Source organism: Pinus tabuliformis, chromosome 3_1, assembly GCF_031772625.1.
Source record: "Pinus tabuliformis cultivar Carrire ecotype Pingquan chromosome 3_1, CPIR1, whole genome shotgun sequence".
Lineage (NCBI taxonomy): Eukaryota > Viridiplantae > Streptophyta > Pinopsida > Pinales > Pinaceae > Pinus > Pinus tabuliformis.
Genome location: NC_142301.1, coordinates 814698253 through 814719075, shown reverse-complemented (window position 1 = coordinate 814719075; position 20823 = coordinate 814698253). Strand labels below are relative to the sequence as shown.

At 34.7% G+C, this 20823-nt stretch overlaps 1 protein-coding gene and 1 pseudogene across 1 annotated transcript in view; both read right to left on the bottom strand.

Moving 5' to 3' along the window:
* The window catches only part of LOC149189975 (cysteine-rich receptor-like protein kinase 42), a 169585-nt gene that overhangs the window by 38171 nt on the left and 110591 nt on the right, over positions 1 to 20823 (bottom strand). The gene's annotated exons all lie outside the window — the stretch shown is intronic.
* Positions 12757 to 20576, bottom strand: LOC149189977 (protein kinase G11A-like; annotated as a pseudogene).

Genomic DNA, 20823 nt, shown 5'->3' with positions numbered 1-20823 from the left:
ATGTAGCAAGCATACCCAGAGTTGATTAAATAGTTTGAATAGTGTTTCCTCTGGCGGGGAAGATGTCACACCCGTAGATTTCAAGAATTTACATTATAGTTTTAATCATGTTTTTTTTTTACCTTTTCACAAACTTAGAACTAATTATGGATAATGTGGTAATTTGGTCATGGTTAAAAAAAAATGGCTTATTAAAAATAGAACAATAAAATAATATTTTTAATATTCATGTGGAATAAAAAAAAATAAAATCTCTCTGGAGAGTTAGGTCAGTTGGAACTCCTTTTCCTCTTACAACGAGGAAATTCCAAGAGGGCAAACCTTTTTTATGGGAGAAGAAGGCAGTCTGAAGAAGGAAAAGGGGAACTGATGAAAGGATAGCTACTACAAGACGCTGTACAGGTAATCAGAATACTTCAATTACCATGGATTTCTCAGAATACTTCAATTACCATGGATTTCTTGAGCTAGACGGGAGCTAGTGGAATCCTTGGTGAGTCCTTGTAAATTGAAACTCAAACTAGATCGGAGGTCTTGAGGTTTGGTTGTTGGAAATCTTGAGGTTTGGTTGTTGGAAAATATAAGAGTGGCACCTACACTATCTGGACAAGAGGAATCTCTGGACAAGAGGAAGCTCGGGGGGAGACTGGATGTTATTGCCAGCCTCAAGGTCAAGGTTGGGTGGTGAGAATTTTTGATTTTGGTTGGTATAGGAAGTATTTAAATATTTTTGTTTTGCTATATTTTCTTTTAAAGATTAATAATTGTTATAAAGCAAAATAAAGATAAATGAATAGTAATTATTCTGTTTAAAAGAAAAATTAGAACAATATGACTTATACGGAAAAGAGCAGTATAATACTGTCTCAATAAAGCCTATATGCTAGTCTTGTACATGCATGTAATCTTTTCTTGAAAATGGAGAAAATAGGACTGGAAAATTGAAAGATAACCCCCTTCTCTTATTATTAAATAAGATTAATATTTCAGTGCTAGACTTAATGATGTAATGCACGAAGGAAGACCACGAGGAAAGAAAACTGGAAATTCCTGTCATATATATATAGACAAATTAGTTACAAATTCCTGTACAGAGTAACTATACACTGATGTAGTTGGGAAAGAGTCCAGTACTGCTAATTTTATTGAAATTAGTACTATGTTAAAAACATGAGGCATAGGACTAGTAAACCGAGTTTTTAAGAAAATAAATAAGCACCGAGTAGTCTTAGTTGAAAAATCTATAACCCGAAACAGTGAGTTGGGCTCAAAGCCAATTCCAAACAAGAAAATGTGTTTATAATTATATAAATTTTGACGGCATAATATATCTTTCATAAAAGAAAGTGCATGTAATTCAGCCTCATCAAAACTAGAAAAAATTATAGAAGAAGAAACCATCACGTCTATTGATATAGCGATAATGTAAATAAAAACATGATAAATTTCAGGACAAGGAACATCATATAAATACATTACATATCAGTTCACAGATCTAAAATAAAAGAAAACCTTATAACGATAAACTTGTTGAAAATATAATTTCAACTGCAATCGCCGATATCGCATCGGCAAAATGAAGTGAAGGAATTATAAAGGTGCCTTTGTGTTTGCGATAAGCGATCGCCGATATCGCATCGGCAAAGTCAAAGTGAAGGAGTTATAAAGAAGCTTTTGTGTTTGCGATAAGCGATCGCCGATATCGCATCGGCAAAGTCAAAGTGAAGGAGTTATAAAGAAGCTTTTGTGTTTGCGATAAGCGATCGCCGATATCGCATCGGCACATCGCTATCGGCAATATCATAGGGTCGGGGTCTTTGACATGAGTAAAGTTGCGATGCGATGGTGTGGACCCGATGGCTTCCCAAAACCAAATTGCATAATGTTTGAAATTCACCCGACGGCAAATATTAAATGTTGCGTGGAGTAAATCTAAGTTTTGGTTGACCATACGTCTTAATGAAATGTCATAGTGGTAGGTAAAATATTAAAGTTTTACATAGAGTTCGTAAGTTTTTTTTATGAAAAGGTATGGGCGTATGTACTTATTACATAAATTCTGTATGGGATATGAGTATGTAATTTATTACTGTGTTGACCATTGTTTCTTGGAATGGCACACGGGAGGTTTTAGTGTGAGTTCACAGTAGAGTAAAAATCAGAGTGGTGAAGCGAAAACCATGTGTGGTATGTATTGAACACACAGCAGTGTGTAAAAAGATAGAACCAGATGATGTAATTTTTGGTGTAGGGAAAAACCATGTGTGGTTTTGCACAGCAGTGCATAAAGAAAATGGTGGAGCGAGTTTTTGTAACTCTGTAAGTTTTGTTTTTACAGCAGCATGTAAAAGTGTTTCACACCAGTGAATGTAAATTTTGTTTTACAGCAGTAAGCTCATGTAAACTTTTGTTACAGCAGTAAGTTGTTTTTCACAGCAGTGAATATGAAAACAATTTTACAGTGGTAAATCCCTCTCAGTAAAAGAGGATGAAGTTTGTATCGATTTTTAATGAATAAAATGTTTTTAATGGTAGTGAAATACTCTGGTTCTCTGAGTGAATTTTTTTTAGTTGTCTGTGCATAAAAATCCTGTGGAGGTAAAACAGAGCATTGCCTCTGTGTGTTTGTTTATTTGGTTTTGGTATTTTCTCCATGTTAAAAATACCCAACAGTGGTATCAGAGCAGGCTTAGGCTCTTGAAGGTGTTCAAGAAGCTGAAGGGAGAAGGTTGTTGCTGCAGCAAAACCTCTCAGGCAGACAGAAGACTCAGTCAACAAAAGATCCAGGTATTTCTCAAGTTTTTTTTTGTGTTGCTGAAGAAGCAGTGATTTGTTTTAAATACACAGTCAAGGAATGGCCAGCACAAGCACTGGTATGGGTTTGTTTAACACCCAGCTCCCACAGTTTAATGGGAAGAACTATGACTACTGGTCAATAACTATGACAGCCTTGCTTGCTTCCCAAGATTTATGGGAAATAGTTGAAGAAGGTTTTGAAGAACCAGCAGATGAAACTGAGTTCAATGCATTAACTCAGGGAGAGAAGGATCTGCTTAAGAACAATAGGAAGAAGGACTCAAAAGCCCGTGTGTTGTTGTATCTAGCAGTAGACCAGAGTATGTTTCCAAGGTTAGCAGCAGCTAAGACAACCAATGAAGCATGGCAAACCCTCAAGACAGCCTATCAAGGCATGGAGAGAGTGAAGACAGCAAAACTTCAATTGCTGAGGAAGGATTTTGAGAATCTGAACATGAAGGAGTCAGATAACATTGACTCATTCTTCACTCATGTGATTGGTGTAATCACACAAATGCGAACTCATGGAGAAACCATTGAAGATAGAAGAATAGTGGAGAAAATATTGAGGGTCTTACCCTCAAGGTTTGATGCCATAGTCACCACCATTGAAGAGACAAAGGATCTCTCAAGATATTCAGTTGATGAGCTACATGCATCACTGATAACACATGAACAGAGGTTGAGTAGGAATGAAAACTCATCTCTTGAGCAAGCCTTCAAGACCCAGATGTCCTTTGGAAGAGGCAGAGGTCAAGGCAGAGGAAACAAAAGAGGAAGAGGCAGAAGCCAGAACAGAGGAGGAATGAACAACCCATCAAATGCACAAGGAAGAGGCAACAATCCAAATCAGAACCAAAGTCAAGGCAGCAGCCAACAAAGAGATCAACATCATGCTCAAGGACAAAGGTATGATAAATCTAATGTTCAATGCTATTATTGCAAAAAGTATGGACATTATGCTAGTGATTGCAGAAAGAAACAACATGATATGAACAGCAGACAAAATGCAAATGTTACAAGAGAAAACAACAGTCAAGACAATGTTCTGTTAGCTTGTAACATGGCTGAAACACATAGTGAGGACATATGGTTTTTAGACTCAGGTTGCAGCAACCATATGACCGGAAACATAGCCTTCTTTTCTGCCCTAGATAAAAATGTGAAATCAGAAGTCACACTAGGAACTGATAGTAAAGTGTCTGTTATGGGAAAAGGAGAAATAAAAATACTTTCAAAGCAAGGAGAAAGGAAAACCATAGCAGATGTATACTATGTCCCCGGAATGAGATGTAATCTCTTGAGTATTGGACAGCTTGTCCATAAGGGGTACAATGTTTTCTTTAAAAATGATGTGTGCACCATCATGGATATACCACCCAGCAAAAGATGCATTGCTGAAGTGAAGATGACAAGGAACAGGATGTTCCCTCTCCGGATCAGGGCAGACATGAAGAACAAAAGGGAAATGGCAGCAGTCACCCAAGAGGCCTTCCAAAGCGTGCCAAAGGATGAGAACTGGTTATGGCACTTGAGATTTGGGCATCTCAATTTTGGAGGTCTAAACTTATTGAGCAGAAAAGGAATGGTAAAGGGATTACCATTGATAGAGAAACCGGACAGCCTATGTGAAGGCTGCATTTTGGGAAAACAACACAGAGAAAGTTTTCCATCAGGGAAAAGCATAAGGGCAAAGACACCCTTAGAGATTATCCACTCAGATTTGTGTGGACCAATGCAAGCTCCATCATTAGCTGGCAGCCAATATTTCTTGACATTCATTGATGATTGTACAAGAAAAACTTGGATATATTTCCTTAAAAACAAAAGTGAAGTGTTTGAGAAATTCCAAAATTTCAAAGCACTTGTGGAGAACCAAAGCGGGCTGCACATAAAAGTATTAAGAACTGATAGAGGAGGTGAGTATATCTCCAAGGAATTCCTAAGATTCTGTAGAGAAAATGGAATTCATAAACAGTTTACAACTCGGTACACCCCACAGCAAAATGGAGTTGCTGAAAGGAAGAACAGGACCATCATGGATATGGCGAGAAGCATGTTGAAGGCAAAGCATTTGCCAAATGAGTATTGGGCTGAAGCTGTACATTGTGCAGTTTATATATTGAACAGGTGTCCTACAAAGGCAGTCATGAACAAAGTGCCAGAAGAGGCATGGAGTGGGAGAAAGCAAGGAGTCACCCACATGAGAGTTTTTGGGTGTGTGGCCTATGCACACATACCAGATCAGCTAAGAAGGAAGTTGGACAACAAAGGGGAGAAATGTCTATTCATTGGATACAGTGAGGAATCCAAAGCCTACAGGCTGTATATCCCATCTACCAAGAAGTTTTTTGTCAGCAGAGATGTTCAATTCATTGAAGAGGAAGCTTGGGATGGAAGCATAGAGAAAACAGTGAATGTCAAGAACTGTTTGTCTCATGATGAAGATGAAGAGGAGGTGGTTGAAGTACATCCCCAAACAGCAGCGCCAACACAAGGACAGCAAGGGACACCATTGAGGACAACACAAGGACAGCAAGGAACACCATTGAGGATCAATGAGAGTGCTTCTCCAAGCACACCACAAGGAGGAAATTCAAGTGCATCTTCAAGCACTTGCACACCAAGTGAACGAGGTAAGAAGTTTAGAAATCTAAGTGAAATTTATGAAGAAGGAATGAATTCCTTATTTGCCTTGTATTGTCATGTTGATGATCCTATTCATTTCGAAGATGCAATCAAAGATAGGAAATGGATAGAAGCTATGGATGAGGAAATTAATGCCATAGAGAGAAACAAAACATGGGATTTGGTTGAGCTACCGAAAGGCAAAGAAGTCATTGGTGTGAAATGGGTCTATAAGACCAAGAGCAATGCTGAAGGTAAGATAGAAAGGCACAAGGCAAGGCTGGTTGTTAAAGGCTACAAGCAGCAGTATGGGAGAGATTATGAGGAGACTTTCGCACCGGTTGCAAGAATGGAAACCGTGAGAGCAGTGCTGTCCATAGCAGCTCAAAACAAATGGAAAGTCTACCAAATGGATGTGAAATCAACATTCCTAAATGGAGTGTTAATGGAAGAGGTCTATGTGGAACAGCCTCTAGGATATGAGAAGAAAGGAGAAGAGCACAAAGTGTGCAAATTAAAGAAAGCTCTTTATGGGCTGAAGCAAGCGCCAAGAGCATGGTACAGCAGGATAGATTCTTATCTATTGGATAATGAATTTGACAAATGTGAAGGAGAACCCACTGTCTACATCAAGGAAAAGGATGGTAAAATTTTAATTGTTGTCTTGTATGTAGATGATGTTATTTTCACTGGAAATGATATTTATCTTATTGAGAATTTTAAATCAGTCATGAAGGATGAATTTGAAATGACTGACATGGGTTTGTTGAGATACTTCCTAGGCATAGAAGTAGATCAAAATGAAAAAGGAATTTTTATATCTCAAGCAAGATATGTAAATCAAGTTTTGGGCAGATTTAAGATGGAAGAATGCAAGGCAGCCATCACTCCCACAGTGATAGGATTAAAGCTCAGCAGAGAGGACAGCAGCAAGGATTTTGATCCTAGCTTGTATAAAAGCATTGTGGGCAGCCTTATGTATTTAACAGCAACTAGGCCTGATTTAATGTATGCTGTTAGTTTAATTTCCAGATTCATGGAGAGGCCAAAGGAGGCACATTGGCAGGCAGCAAAGAGAATTTTGAGGTATGTCAAAGGTACCAAAATGTTTGGCATATTATATGGTGTCTCAGAAAGTTCAGATTTAATTGGCTACACTGATAGCGATTGGGCTGGAAATGTAGATGATCGAAAGAGCACTTCCGGTTATGTGTTTCATATGGGTTCAGGAGCCATTTCATGGGCTTCTAAGAAACAGTCCATTGTAGCATTGTCTACAGCAGAGGCTGAATATGTGGCCGCTACAGCAGCAGCATGTCAGGCAGTGTGGATGAGAAGAATGTTGAGAAGCTTAGGCCAAGAGGAGGCAAAAGCGACAGTGATATTTTGTGACAATAGCTCAGCTATTGCATTGTCAAAGAATTCAGTGTTTCATAAAAGAACGAAACACATTGATACAAGGTTTCACTACATCAGAGAATTGGTGAACAATGGAGAAATTGTCTTGGAACATTGCAGTACTCAGGAACAGGTAGCAGACATTTTAACAAAGCCATTGGATCAGAAGAGCTTTGAATTTTTGAGGAAGTGTTTGGGTATGATTGAATGCCCGACAGTTGAAATTAAAGGGGAGTGTTGAAAATATAATTTCAACTGCAATCGCCGATATCGCATCGGCAAAATGAAGTGAAGGAATTATAAAGGAGCCTTTGTGTTTGCGATAAGCGATCGCCGATATCGCATCGGCAAAGTCAAAGTGAAGGAGTTATAAAGAAGCTTTTGTGTTTGCGATAAGCGATCGCCGATATCGCATCGGCAAAGTCAAAGTGAAGGAGTTATAAAGAAGCTTTTGTGTTTGCGATAAGCGATCGCCGATATCGCATCGGCACATCGCTATCGGCAATATCATAGGGTCGGGGTCTTTGACATGAGTAAAGTTGCGATGCGATGGTGTGGACCCGATGGCTTCCCAAAACCAAATTGCATAATGTTTGAAATTCACCCGACGGCAAATATTAAATGTTGCGTGGAGTAAATCTAAGTTTTGGTTGACCATACGTCTTAATGAAATGTCATAGTGGTAGGTAAAATATTAAAGTTTTACATAGAGTTCGTAAGTTTTTTTTATGAAAAGGTATGGGCGTATGTACTTATTACATAAATTTTGTATGGGATATGAGTATGTAATTTATTACTGTGTTGACCATTGTTTCTTGGAATGGCACACGGGAGATTTTAGTGTGAGTTCACAGTAGAGTAAAAATAGAGTGGTGAAGCGAAAACCATGTGTGGTATGTATTGAACACACAGCAGTGTGTAAAAAGATAGAACCAGATGATGTAATTTTTGGTGTAGGGAAAAACCATGTGTGGTTTTTGCACAGCAGTGCATAAAGGAAATGGTGGAGCGAGTTTTTGTAACTCTGTAAGTTTTGTTTTTACAGCAGCATGTAAAAGTGTTTCACACCAGTGAATGTAAATTTTGTTTTACAGCAGTAAGCTCATGTAAACTTTTGTTACAGCAGTAAGTTGTTTTTCACAGCAATGAATATGAAAACAATTTTACAGTGGTAAATCCCTCTCAGTAAAAGAGGATGAAGTTTGTATCGATTTTTAATGAATAAAATGTTTTTAATGGTAGTGAAATACTCTGGTTCTCTGAGTGAATTTTTTTTAGTTGTCTGTGCATAAAAATCCTGTGGAGGTAAATGTTTTTAATGGTAGTGAAATACTCTGGTTCTCTGAGTGAATTTTTTTTAGTTGTCTGTGCATAAAAATCCTGTGGAGGTAAAACAGAGCATTGCCTCTGTGTGTTTGTTTATTTGGTTTTGGTATTTTCTCCATGTTAAAAATACCCAACAAAACTTCGGTGTGAGCACAACCCAACTACAGTTGAAATTGTTCAAGGGAAACAACATAACAAATATATTTATACCCAGTTTGGTTAAATTGTAAGAATTGTAAGTACACCAAGCTGAAGCTAAGATTTAAAGCATAAAATCCCATTAAAAGGTCGAAGCCGAAAGCTTCAATTTGGAAAATGCTACACAATAGTAATAAATATTAAAACACTAAGGTTAAACCCTTTACAAACTAAGATCATGGCCTTAGTTCAGACCCAATCAACAGGAAGGCCATAAAAGTTAAGAGGCCCAGGGCTGTCTCTCAAGAATCGAGCAGTCGATTGGCTAGAGAGAGAACCAAGAGGGTTCTGTCACATTTTTTTCTTTTCCTTGGAGCAAACCCAGAGCAGTAGCTATTAAAACCCTGAAGGGGTTGAAGGGGAAACCAAGATAAACCTGGAAATTAGAACACACACATATGCATTAGAATGGCCACACACAGTATCCAATGCCGAAGAAAAATAGGATTGGAGCTAACATGTCTATGGAGACAAAAACCCAAAAATTAAACACGCATTAACACAAAATCATAACGAAGAAGCCATAGGAAGTTTGTAACCCTGAACGATTTCCCTGTTTAGGGAGGGGCCACAAACTTTGGCCACCTTATACCTGATAGAAGCAATCCACACCTGTGTTAGATTTTAGTAAAAGACAAAGAATGTGTAAAGAAAAGATCTCTGCTAGGAACGAAGGGAAGCCAATTACCTGCGAAGCAGTTGATAAGGGTTTTTGTGGTTGGCACACATTGTCCTTGTTGGAGAAGGTAGGGAACCTGCAAGGGTAAAAACGAGTTAGTTGTAGAGTAAATTGAAGAAAAAAGCCCAAGAAAGAAGCATTACTAAATGTAGAACTCAGAGGAAACTTACCTTCCACATGGGAGAAGAAGGGATGACCATAAGGGTCTCTCTGCACGATGATAAGGTGACTCACCCATATTTTCTAAAGGCGGAGAAGCACGTTTCGAAGAAGAAATGAAAGAAGTTGTAGAGCCCAACCTCTCATAATGGTCGAGCACCTAATGGTTCCCGACCCAAGGGTTAAGGTAAAAATCCATTATGAAAAGGGAATATAATGGTCCACCATCCATGGTCAGGATAGCTACAGTTGGATGGTGGATGAAGCCCGAATATATCGAGGTTATCAACTGATTTACCCTGCAATAAACGTCAAATCTAAATTAAATATTGCGTTGTAGTAATTAAAGTCTAAGGGTTACCATTGAATTCCCCTAATGCTTATGTACAGTGAAATATGCAAATGCATATTACATTCTTTTTATAAGTTTGTAGACCTTGATCATGAACGAGAGCATGCTAGCGTTGATAATATGTAAAAAAAAAAATATTGGGTTAAGTTGAGTGTGTATACATGTTACACCAAGTATATTCCAACTGCAGTGCAATTATAGTTCTGCACATTCTATGTCAATTGCAAAAATGGAATTTCATAATTCTATGTCAATTGCAAAAATGGAATTTCATATATCAGATTAGCCCCATAGATTCCAAAAAAATACCTGTCTTTAACTAATCCTACTAAACATTATTTATAAGATGACAGGACACCTTGTGGTAAAAAATTGTGAGATTTAGCTATGTTCTAAAGGTTTTTTTATTTTGCAATTTGAATGAAAGGGAAAGTTGGAAAAAGTAATGCAAGAAGGTCGCTAGTTTTTTGAACGACTTTTTATGACCCATTGGTTCCCTGAATTTGACTCTGTAACAATGGTGGTGTCAACAACCCTAATGTGGGTGTGTTACCAAACCTCCCATTACCATTTTGGCATCATCAAGTCCTTTAAGATATAGGGAATACTTTGGGGACTTACAAAGAAACAGATAACTAGCAATTGCACCGGATGTTGGAAAGGAAACGCCGTAAGCTAGTAGCTTAGGAAGCGTAGGAAAGAGTAGCATTAAATTGTTACTCTTCCATAATGACAGTGAAAACCATTTACTATATATAGTGATTGTTGTACATTTTCTTGAATTTCATTATAAATGCCAATCAATCAAGAGATAGTTACACCTAATATGAAAATTATGATTCCAATCATATAATTTTACATTATACCCTTCTTACACAGTTGTTTTGCCTTAGCATGGAACTTCACTTTAGATAATATGAATTCATCCTTAATATCGTTAAGCTCGGCATTAGAATGCATCATATAAAATTTATTTTCTGAATTCCCTTAAGATAAAAAACCCTCTTCCACTTACCACAAGTGAAAATAATATATAATTTAAAAAATTAATAATTATCTAAAAAAAAAATAAAAAAATCATGTTGTAATTTAAAAGATTCTATAATTGTCAATTTAATTCAAAATTAAATACAAATTCAACTCACACATATAATCTATATAATCCAAAATTAAATATAAAATAAAACTATTTTCAATCTTATCCAAAATTAAATATAAATGGTTTCTCAAATATAATATAATATAGATATGTTAACCTATGAAAAAATTAGAAATTATTATTTTATAATATTTATGAGTTAGAACAGTATTTATATTTATAGTCAATTATACAAGTGAATGATTGAAATTGATATATGCTTTATTGAAATTATCATTTTATGATATTTATAAATTGTAATATTGTTTATATTCATAGTGAAATATAAAATATAAAAGTGAATTAGTTATATATATTTATGATCAAATATATAAGTGAATGTTGAAAATTGATATATTTTTAATTTATTTAATAAAAATTGTAATTTGGATTGATATGATTGGTTCATATGGCATCATATTTACTAAGGTTTTGTAAATAGGATAGGAATTTGAGTGAGCTTGATGACATACAAATATGAAACATATGTTGATGACATACAAATATGAAACATAAATTGATGGCATTAAATATGGATAAATTTTCATAAAAATAATTTACTCCTATTTAAGTTAGCCACATTTACTTCTGTTTAAATCGTTACCCAACATTCTTGCCTTTGCTTAATTTTTTAAATATGGAGATGAAAAAATCGCCGATAATAAATATATAGCAGGTCATATTCAAGCTTCTCGTGCAATCAAGGACTTGATTATAGAAATATTTTTGAAATAAATTTACAGTAAATAACCTTTTTTTCATACAGAAAAATCATTATAGATTTATATTTAGATAAATAACTTTGTTATTTCAAAGATGTCAAATTGTGGAATTAATCATTGAAGATTTGAAACTATTAAATAAATTATTTATTTTGCTACATTTACCATCATAGATTTATATTTTGATAAATAACTTTGTTATTTCCAAGATGGCAAATTGTGGAATTAACCATGGAAGATTTGCAATTATGAAACTATTAAATAAGTTATTTATTTTGCTACATTTAGCATCTTCTTTTCAATTAAATTTGCATTCAACATACTCATAATAGTAACATGCCAATCACAATCCTTTGAATAAATTAATCCTCGTTACTTTTATGTTATTCGTTACTTTTATGTTATTCTTATGCCAGTGGTACAAGGCAACGGTCATATATAGTTTACGGAATGAACCCACAAATACAGGAAAGGGCTGCGAGAGAAACCTCATGAACCTGGAAATGGAAGGGCCAAGAGAGAAGCCTCGAAGACTTGGAAATGTGAACCCAATGTTTCTATTCATTGTGTTACCTTTTTATGAACAAAGATGTATTATGTGTTCTGCAACCATTTCAAAGATAGAAGTAAGAAAACCAAATAGACACCATCCTTTATATAAACTATGTTTCCTCTGCTTGTATTAGTGTGAAAACTTTTTATAAGTTTGGATTAACATTTTTTTTTATTAGTATACCCTTTTGCAAAGTCCACAAAACTAATACATTATTAAGAGAGTAGATATCAAAATAATTGTAATTATTTTGATTTGAGAGTAATATAAAATTTAGAATCTATTAATTTGTCTCTTTTGATATATTTTTTTGGATAACAACAATAACCCATAAAATGATCCTCTTTATCATGAAAATCTACAATTTCCTGAAAATTATTTGTGCGCCATAATGAATTCCATATGCTTTACTAACCCATATCAAAGGCATGTTGGCATTTTCTCTCTTAAAACACATACTACAATGTCAGCAACCATGCAAGAAGCTTGTGTCTATCAAATAAAGTTCCATAGAAAAAAATGAATGTCAATACCTGGGGCCACCATGAGGATAAGGAATTTTGATCCCCAATTTATATTCTCCTCTACGTACGAAAAAACTTTGACTTCTCAGATAAGTCCACGAGAGACATTGAAATACGAAAAAAAGTAAAAAAACATCTAACCATTTTCCATTTCTCTTCCTCATTGAACTAGTATGCACATAAGGCTTACAAGAATTAGTTAGGTGGCTTTAGCGTGAGAGTTACACTGGAAATTTCAGCAAAATTAATCCTAAAACCATAATTTATACAACATGGTAAATCCTCATCTCCGTAGATGGATCGAAGATGGAAGAGGTCCCCCTTGGCCACGTCCACAAACCCAACTAACTTGCAATTGACTTCGCCAGTAGAAAAGCTCAAATATGAAAATTCCAAGGGTCCACCAGTCGACAGCGTTGCCATGGCCCTCGCCGGCTATGATCTTCGGCAGCAGGTACTCATGCATACCCATGAACGACACCAAGCGAGTATCGGTCACTAAGTGAAGAGTGATAAAGTGGATGCAGCTGTGACAAAGCTTTTTGCGTAGCGGAGGGAATGGAGTTTGGGGAGAACCGATTCTGGCGAAATGGTGGAACATTGGAGGCAAGAAACGGTTGTCGCTTCTTGGTGGCAGGGTGGTTGCATGTTGTCGGTACAGGGGAGCATGTATGACGGAATGATGGAGGACGACATTAACATGGCTAGTGTCATTGCCCTCTCGTCTGGGTCAGCATCGGATAAGGACTCGGAGTCGGGCCCCGTCGTCTTCTGAAGCAACATCAGGTGGACGGTACATTTCAGTAAAAGGTCAAATTCGGTGAGCATGATATGGTCGTCTTCACGAACGAGAACATTCTCAGGCTTCAAATATTTGTATACGATTCCTAGCATGTGCAAATACTCCAATGCCAACAACAATTCTGATGCATAGAACTTGGCAGTATTGTCGCAAAATATTTTTCCCAGCTGTCACTGCCTAAGAACATGGAGGTTCCCGCCCTGGGCCAAAATCCATGACCAGACACGACAACTGAGCCTTGTCCAAATGTGCGTACAGAGTCGACAGGAACGAATGATCTAGCGTTTCCAAAATCTCCCTCCCCGTCCCGGCCTTGATCATCTCATTCCGCCCGGACAACGCCTTCTTGTCCATTGCCTTAGTCGTGAAATAGTAGTTCGTTCCCATGGTCTATGTCAAATAAACATTGTCAATGTCCACACTGCCCAGCTTGTGGATTATCCTGAAATTTGAGAGGCAGAGAGGCCCTTCAGCTCTGAGCCTCTGGATGACCTTCCAGCCAACATCATTGCTGGCCTTATGGGGGTCTCTCGTCCTTGCCATGCAATTGTCATAGCTCTTGTTGTCTCCACTACTCCAGTTGACGTCTGCCAGGGAACTGCGGGGATGTCACAAAATCAATTTGATCGTATCAAGAAACGGTTCAGCAAAATGATTTAGCGAGAAGTAGTTGTTTGATTATTTATTACAAGTGCTAATTATTAGGTTTTTTATTAACCACGGTGTAAAACTCTTCAATCGTCTAATATTCCATCCAATGGTGCAAACTGGTACACAGTGGCAGCTGGGGGAGTTTTTCCGAAAGGGGAATTCCTTACGACGTAATAATAAGATACAACAAGGCTTTTTACCTTTGCTTGGATTTATATAGAGATAACTTTGAGCAAAGGCTTACCATACAACATACAGTTGAAAAATGGAAACTATGAATGGAACCTAAGTTTAGATTATGAAAACACAACATTTAGATGTTGTACTTGTTTTCAAACACATCATCTACATTATTAATGTCCATAGGCCAAAAAACACTCTAAGAAGAAAAAGGGGGAATCTTGAAAAAAGAAAAGTTGGTAGCACACTAACTTTGCAAAATCATAGTAGGAAGATGAGGAAGGTGTCCATTCTCAAGACATTAAGGATAATTAGAAAATGGAAAGTACTTACTATTCAAAACAAATTGACCAAAACAAATTGACCATTATGGGGAAAGGACTCGGGAAGGAATTCCTTCAACACATATGATAAGACAAGTAGATGGGGTTGCAGGAAAAAGAGAGCTCATGAATAAAGAAATTTGAATTAAGGAAAAGACCAACACCAAGTGAAGGCAAGTTTGGATTTGGCAATCATTTCGATGGAATATTTGGTTGGTAACTGGTAGAAAGTGCAAAGGAAGAAAGGGAAAAAGAGAATTTTCATGATTATTACAAGGGATGATTTTTTTTTTTTCAAGTTGTTTTTGTCTCCCAATATTTTGATCTTGGTTTTAATTTGAAGACATTCAACCTCTGCAAAATGTAACTTCTTTCCTTATAATAAAATTACAAATTTTTCTTTGGAAAAAAATAACACCTCAATCATTATTATTAATCCCCTCCTTTACATTCTCTTAAATTCTCTTAAATTGTAAAGATAAATATTATTAATGTCCAACATGGATGATATTATAGTATGGTGTTTCCATACCTGTCCTACACTGTTAGATTAGTTTTGTCTCTTAACTTTTATAGTCACTAATATTATTTAAAGCAAGAAAATGAGGTTAAACAATCACAAGGAGCCTATGTCCAACAACAAAAGCAAGTACTACATGCCTATGTCTATCTTTTAAAGTTCTTCATAATAATATATTAACACATATCAATGAAATAATATACCAATTTTTCTTTCTTTTATTTGAGCTTTAATTAAAAGAAACTTATTCAAAACCAATCATAAATATAACTTTAATTCCAAATATAAGTTGTTTACTAACCAATAAACTTTTTAAAAAAATGGCTTCATTATTTTTTATAGTTCTTTTCTATTTTATAATTAAATGCTTACTATATTTATAAAATTTAAATGATCATATTTTTTTATAAACATCTTTCTTATATTACATGGTTGAAAGTCTCATTAGAAAAATAATAAAAATAAAAATATCTTAATTAAATAGTAATAATAATATAAATCACACACTAAAAAAAGTTAATTGAAAATAAGTTTTCAATAATAAGATTTCAAAAATTTATGCAATTAACAACTAAAAGATTATATAAACATCTTTCTTATATTACATGGTTTATATTCTCACTACAAAAATAATAAAAATAAAAATATCTTAATTAAATAATAATAATAATAATATAAATCACATTGAAAATAAGTTTTCAATAATAAGGTTTCAAAAATTAATGGAATCAAATATAAAAAGTACATGTGGTTCGTCTATATTTCTATTTATAGATGTAGCGTCATTTTTTAGAATTGTATTATCCAAACCCTTAATTATTTCCGCGTTTATATATTTGGCATCTTGCCATTTAAATGTCTATTATATTACAGTGGTTGCGAACCCTTCAGAATCATTTTCATGTTTATGAAGGTGGAATTTTGGCCTTTCAATGCTTGTTTTATTTCACTCGCTGCCAACACCTAACAATCCCTTCAAACTCATGAAAAGGCCATTCAATCTTATCCTTTGTTTGAATATCAAATATGATTCCCATGTCTGTCACAACGGCTATGGTTACGCAAGTTATTATTATTATTTGGAAGAACCCTTGATCAACGCTATAAGCAATATGACATCTTTCTATCCTCCAATAATGGCATAGTGGGAATTATAATAGAGACTTTGTGTTCAAATGGGACATATCAACAACTTTGGTTCAGAGAACATCGAACTAACGGTAGGGAGGAGTCCCCACCTGGTTGCACAGTTACCACCTTTTCTGGGGTGTCATTTGCATCCATATAACTGCACTCCCAAGCACAACATTCTTCTTCTTCCAACCGTTTGATGCAAGTTGTACCTTCATGATATTGTTGTTGTTCTGCTTCATAAGAAAAGAGTTGTTCTACTTCATCATAAAATCCTATCTATATCCCTCAATAAATAGGGAAAAATTTGAAACAAAAAGATAAAACCCTAATCGAAACAAAAATAAAATTAGCATGTATTAAATGAAAATGGAGAAGACTCAATGCCTTTATCCCAGCAATGCAGTGCTCTGTTATGTCTCAATGTCATGCCAAAGAATCCATTTGTAACTCCTTGGCAAAATTTCAGTATCGATTGTGGAGGTAAAGCAAAATATATTGTTCTTGAAATCTCTGTTGATGAATAAATAATCTAACCATTAAACCTAATTTCAGAATGCACACTCATTTATGTTATCACCCTTTCTCGATATGAAGACACAAAAGGCAAACGATTATGAGTTAAACTTATAAATTTTTTTTCAATATTATTAACTATTAACTTGAAACTATTATTAAGTATTAATGGTTAGTAATCTGATGATAATATTATTCAATCATCTAACATTGAATTTGAAAATGCATAATGATGCAAAATAACACATGTAGGGATGTTTTTCAAAAGAAACACCTTACAACATAAATATAAGTTTAACATAATATTATTACTTAATACGATATTATAATAAGATAAAAATAATCATAATTATTTTTAATTTTACTAAAACTCCAAGGAAGCATCACACACAAAAAAAAACATCAGATCATTAGGGTGACAAAAACCATCCATAAAGCCACAATCTCGGGAATGATAACATGTCCAGGAAAAGAAAGGAAAGGGATTTCCATCATGAACATGTACATCATATTTTTCTTGGATTCGTTGACTCTCCATGTTTTCCTCTTCTTCGTCATCTAAAAGGTGTGAATCTCGAAACTATCATCCTTTTTATTTATAGACCTCCCTCTTTTTCTTTTTTGTGTTCATTTTTACTGGAGAACGAGAGGTCTACAAGTGTTTGGTTTGAAAGCATGTTTATTTCTCATAATCTAATATTATGTCCAAAAGAAGTTTTTGTGTTTCATTGGAATGTGGCAAGGTATCTCTTTATTAAAGTTTATCTCTACACATCTTCTAGCAAAATTAAAAGGACCTTTATCTATCCTTTCTCGGTCCATATTCTTAAATTTCCCAAGTGTGTTCCCAGTGTCTTCAAGGACTTTGCGGTGCTAGAAAAGAAGAGGAATATTTAGAAGTCTCATCCATACCAGCATTGTAGAAACCATCATAGTTGTCACATTGAATTCTTGGAACCATGGAGTAATGTAAAGCCCAATATTATCCCAAAACCATGGGCATGCATTCATGGAAAAATCTGTATTTTTGTGAGTCAAATTGAACAATGAAAAATCCTTTAGAGCATAAATTAAAATCAAAGTTTGTGTTCAGAGAGAAAAAATCCATTGTTGTAATGCATTTGGTTTGGCCAAAATTCATTAAACTTACAAATCAGAGCCTTAGATTTAAGGGAATTAAAGAGAGAGTTTACCTTGGGAAGATTTACTTCCATGGCTAGAACTTTGTCCACTTGTTTAACAATGTAGGTAGTAGGAATGTTTTGGATGTGTGGACTAGAAATGTTTTGGTGTTGTTCAAAAGGAAGGGGAACATTTCCTTTTGTTTCATCCGTGTAAGAAAATGGACCATTTTGTGTCTTGAGACATGGGGATCAATTCTTGTTGATGCCAACACATCTCCCTCTATCAAGAAATACTTCATATATTTTATTTTATATATTAACTTTCAATTACCTTTTTCATTGAAAAATGAATATTTTATTATATATAACATTAAATTATCTTCTTATATATATATATATATATATATATAAAATTGATATCGATATAAATTATTTATAGATTCTCAATACTCAACATAGATCTTCAAATAGTTTATTTAAAACTAGTATTGAAATATGTTTTAAAAGTATACGGTTTGAAAATCTTACTCGTGTTTGTTTTTAATTCTAATTACTACTGTGACTGAAATATTTTTACTATATTGGGTTATAATATCAAGAACAAATTGAAAGACCATAGTGAAGCTGGATTATTGTTTTTTTATAAAACTTTTAATTAAAACTAGCCAAACATGCATATTGCTTTTCTATTTAGAAAATAATTTAATTTATTTTAAGATAAACACGCTATTGAGCAATGATAGAATCATACATCTTCATGATATTGGAATATAAAATGTGACACAACAATTTTTTATTTTAAATATAAATTTAACTCTTAATTAATATATCTATGATTTACATATGTTGGTTATTTTTAATCATTTAATTAAACCTATACTCATTTTTCCATAATAGACTTTAAATTTAAATTTAAATATAATTAAATTAATTTTTTATTTTATTTTAATTTTAACTTTAACTCTTGACTTATATCTCTTTCATTCATACATGTAATCATTTTTCTTATTTTTAAACAAGTATTCATATTTTATTTTATAGCTTACAATAAAAAGATTAAAACACATACAGTAACACCCCAAGTTACATAAACAATTACTGTGGTTACTAAGTTTTATTTTACCTTTTACTGCATTAATTTTCTTACTTTATGTTGTTAAAATGATAAATGACTGAGGCTGGAAGCCCAAGATATATTTTGTTACCTAATTAATGGATAACTAGGAGTTAAGGTATTTTAACAAAAAACTGTTTGAAAACAGTTAAAATAAATAGCTAAAAAGAAATAGTTACTCATCTGCGGGAATATAGATGGGGAAGGAGTCTAGACACATGGAGATCCTTGAGGTGGGTGAAATAAGCGAGTGGGAAAATACTCAATTAAAGTCTGCAAGGTACAGGACTTGAGGCTGGACAATGAGTCCTGAGGCCCAAGGTACTCGACTGTAGCTGGACTCATCTCAACTGTGACGAGAAGGAAGTGCTCGGGGGAGAGTCTGGACATAATTTCCAGACACAAGGCTGGGTGGCGAGACTTTCCAAACAGGAATAGAGTGGCATAATTTCAATTCTGTGAACAGATAGGTAAATTAAATCTATCTTCAATAATTGTTAGTGGAATGTGGCAACATTAGTGTTACAGGTAGAAGTAATTAGAGTATTAATTGGAGTTTGAATTCCATAGAACTACAATTGGACAAAGAATAAGACTGCATCACATAAATTGAGTAGAACAGGCATTAAATTTCTCAACAAAAGTAATACTGATAATAGCATGCATAAGTAAAGATATTTTACTGTAACAAATAAATATAGATGTTTTGCTGTAACAAATAAGTACATATATTTTGCTCACGAACCCATAAATTGGTAAAGACCACAACTTGACTGTAGGTAGAGAAAATTTTGTGAAAACAATTTCGGAGTTCAAATGGAAAGAAACAGAAAGAAAAGGAGTGACAATCAATGAAAAAACTCGAATAGCTAGAAATTGTCATCCATTACTCTACAATTACTTTAAAAAAGAACAGGGGGAAAAATAAGTAAATATCCTTCACCATTCATCTTAGAAAGTATTTTTACAGTAAGGATTCATTTCTTTAAACACGAAATATTGAAAAATTAAATAGAAAGTTCTTGCCAAAGACTGAAACTTTAAATACGAATTGAGCTCTTCGTGACAGGTCTGGCCCAGCAGCCTCGAGAGTTCTCCTCAAGATATTAAATAACATTAAAAACCCTTAAGTCTAGAATCCCAAATGTCTACATAACGCGACATGAGAAATCATTGTTCAAATCATTCTCCTAATGAAATAAAAGGAATACAAAGTAACCCTTGACCGAATAACAGATCAAACATGGCTCTGGACTCGTGGAATACTACGCGCAACATACATTATAACTAAACCAAAATATGTATCAATGATAAACAACATATAGCCCCTAATAAAATCAACATTTAAGAGGACAAACCCCTCATAGAAATCATCTAAAAGATTAAAGAACCAGTGAGGAGTACTCCAACCTGAAACCAACAACAAAATTTTGTAAACCTGTGAATCATGTATGACACTGCCCTAGCCAAGCAAAGCTCAAACTAGATACAGGTTAATACCTACAATAACAACCCAAGAAACCTTAGAGTCATGAGGAAAGCTAATCGTTAACCAATACATCTAAGAACGCCATGAGTACTACAACTTACCTGTGACTAGGGAACTCTTGTAGATGGTGCCCGGCCTGCAAAATCATCATACCCAGTTAGTGAACCAGTGAGGAAATAAATCAAAATAAAACAAGAACAAAAATGAGAGGAGGGAAAGACGAACTACACACTCACCTCCCTATGTATGGCATTGGTTCTTGCTACCTTCCACAGACTGAAAAAGTCGAAGAGAAATCCTTGAATGGTTGGGGTAATCTGTTAGTTTCCAAACCAGATGAAACCCTGAGGCAAAAATCAATATCAAATAGATTAAAGCACCGAAATAGTGAAATATCGAGTGGGATTGAATACTTCCTAGTGAGGGTAAGGCGTAAAATCCCATTGAAAACAATAGTGATGGTCGTAAATTCGTCTAGCATAGTGAAGAGTCGGCTCTAT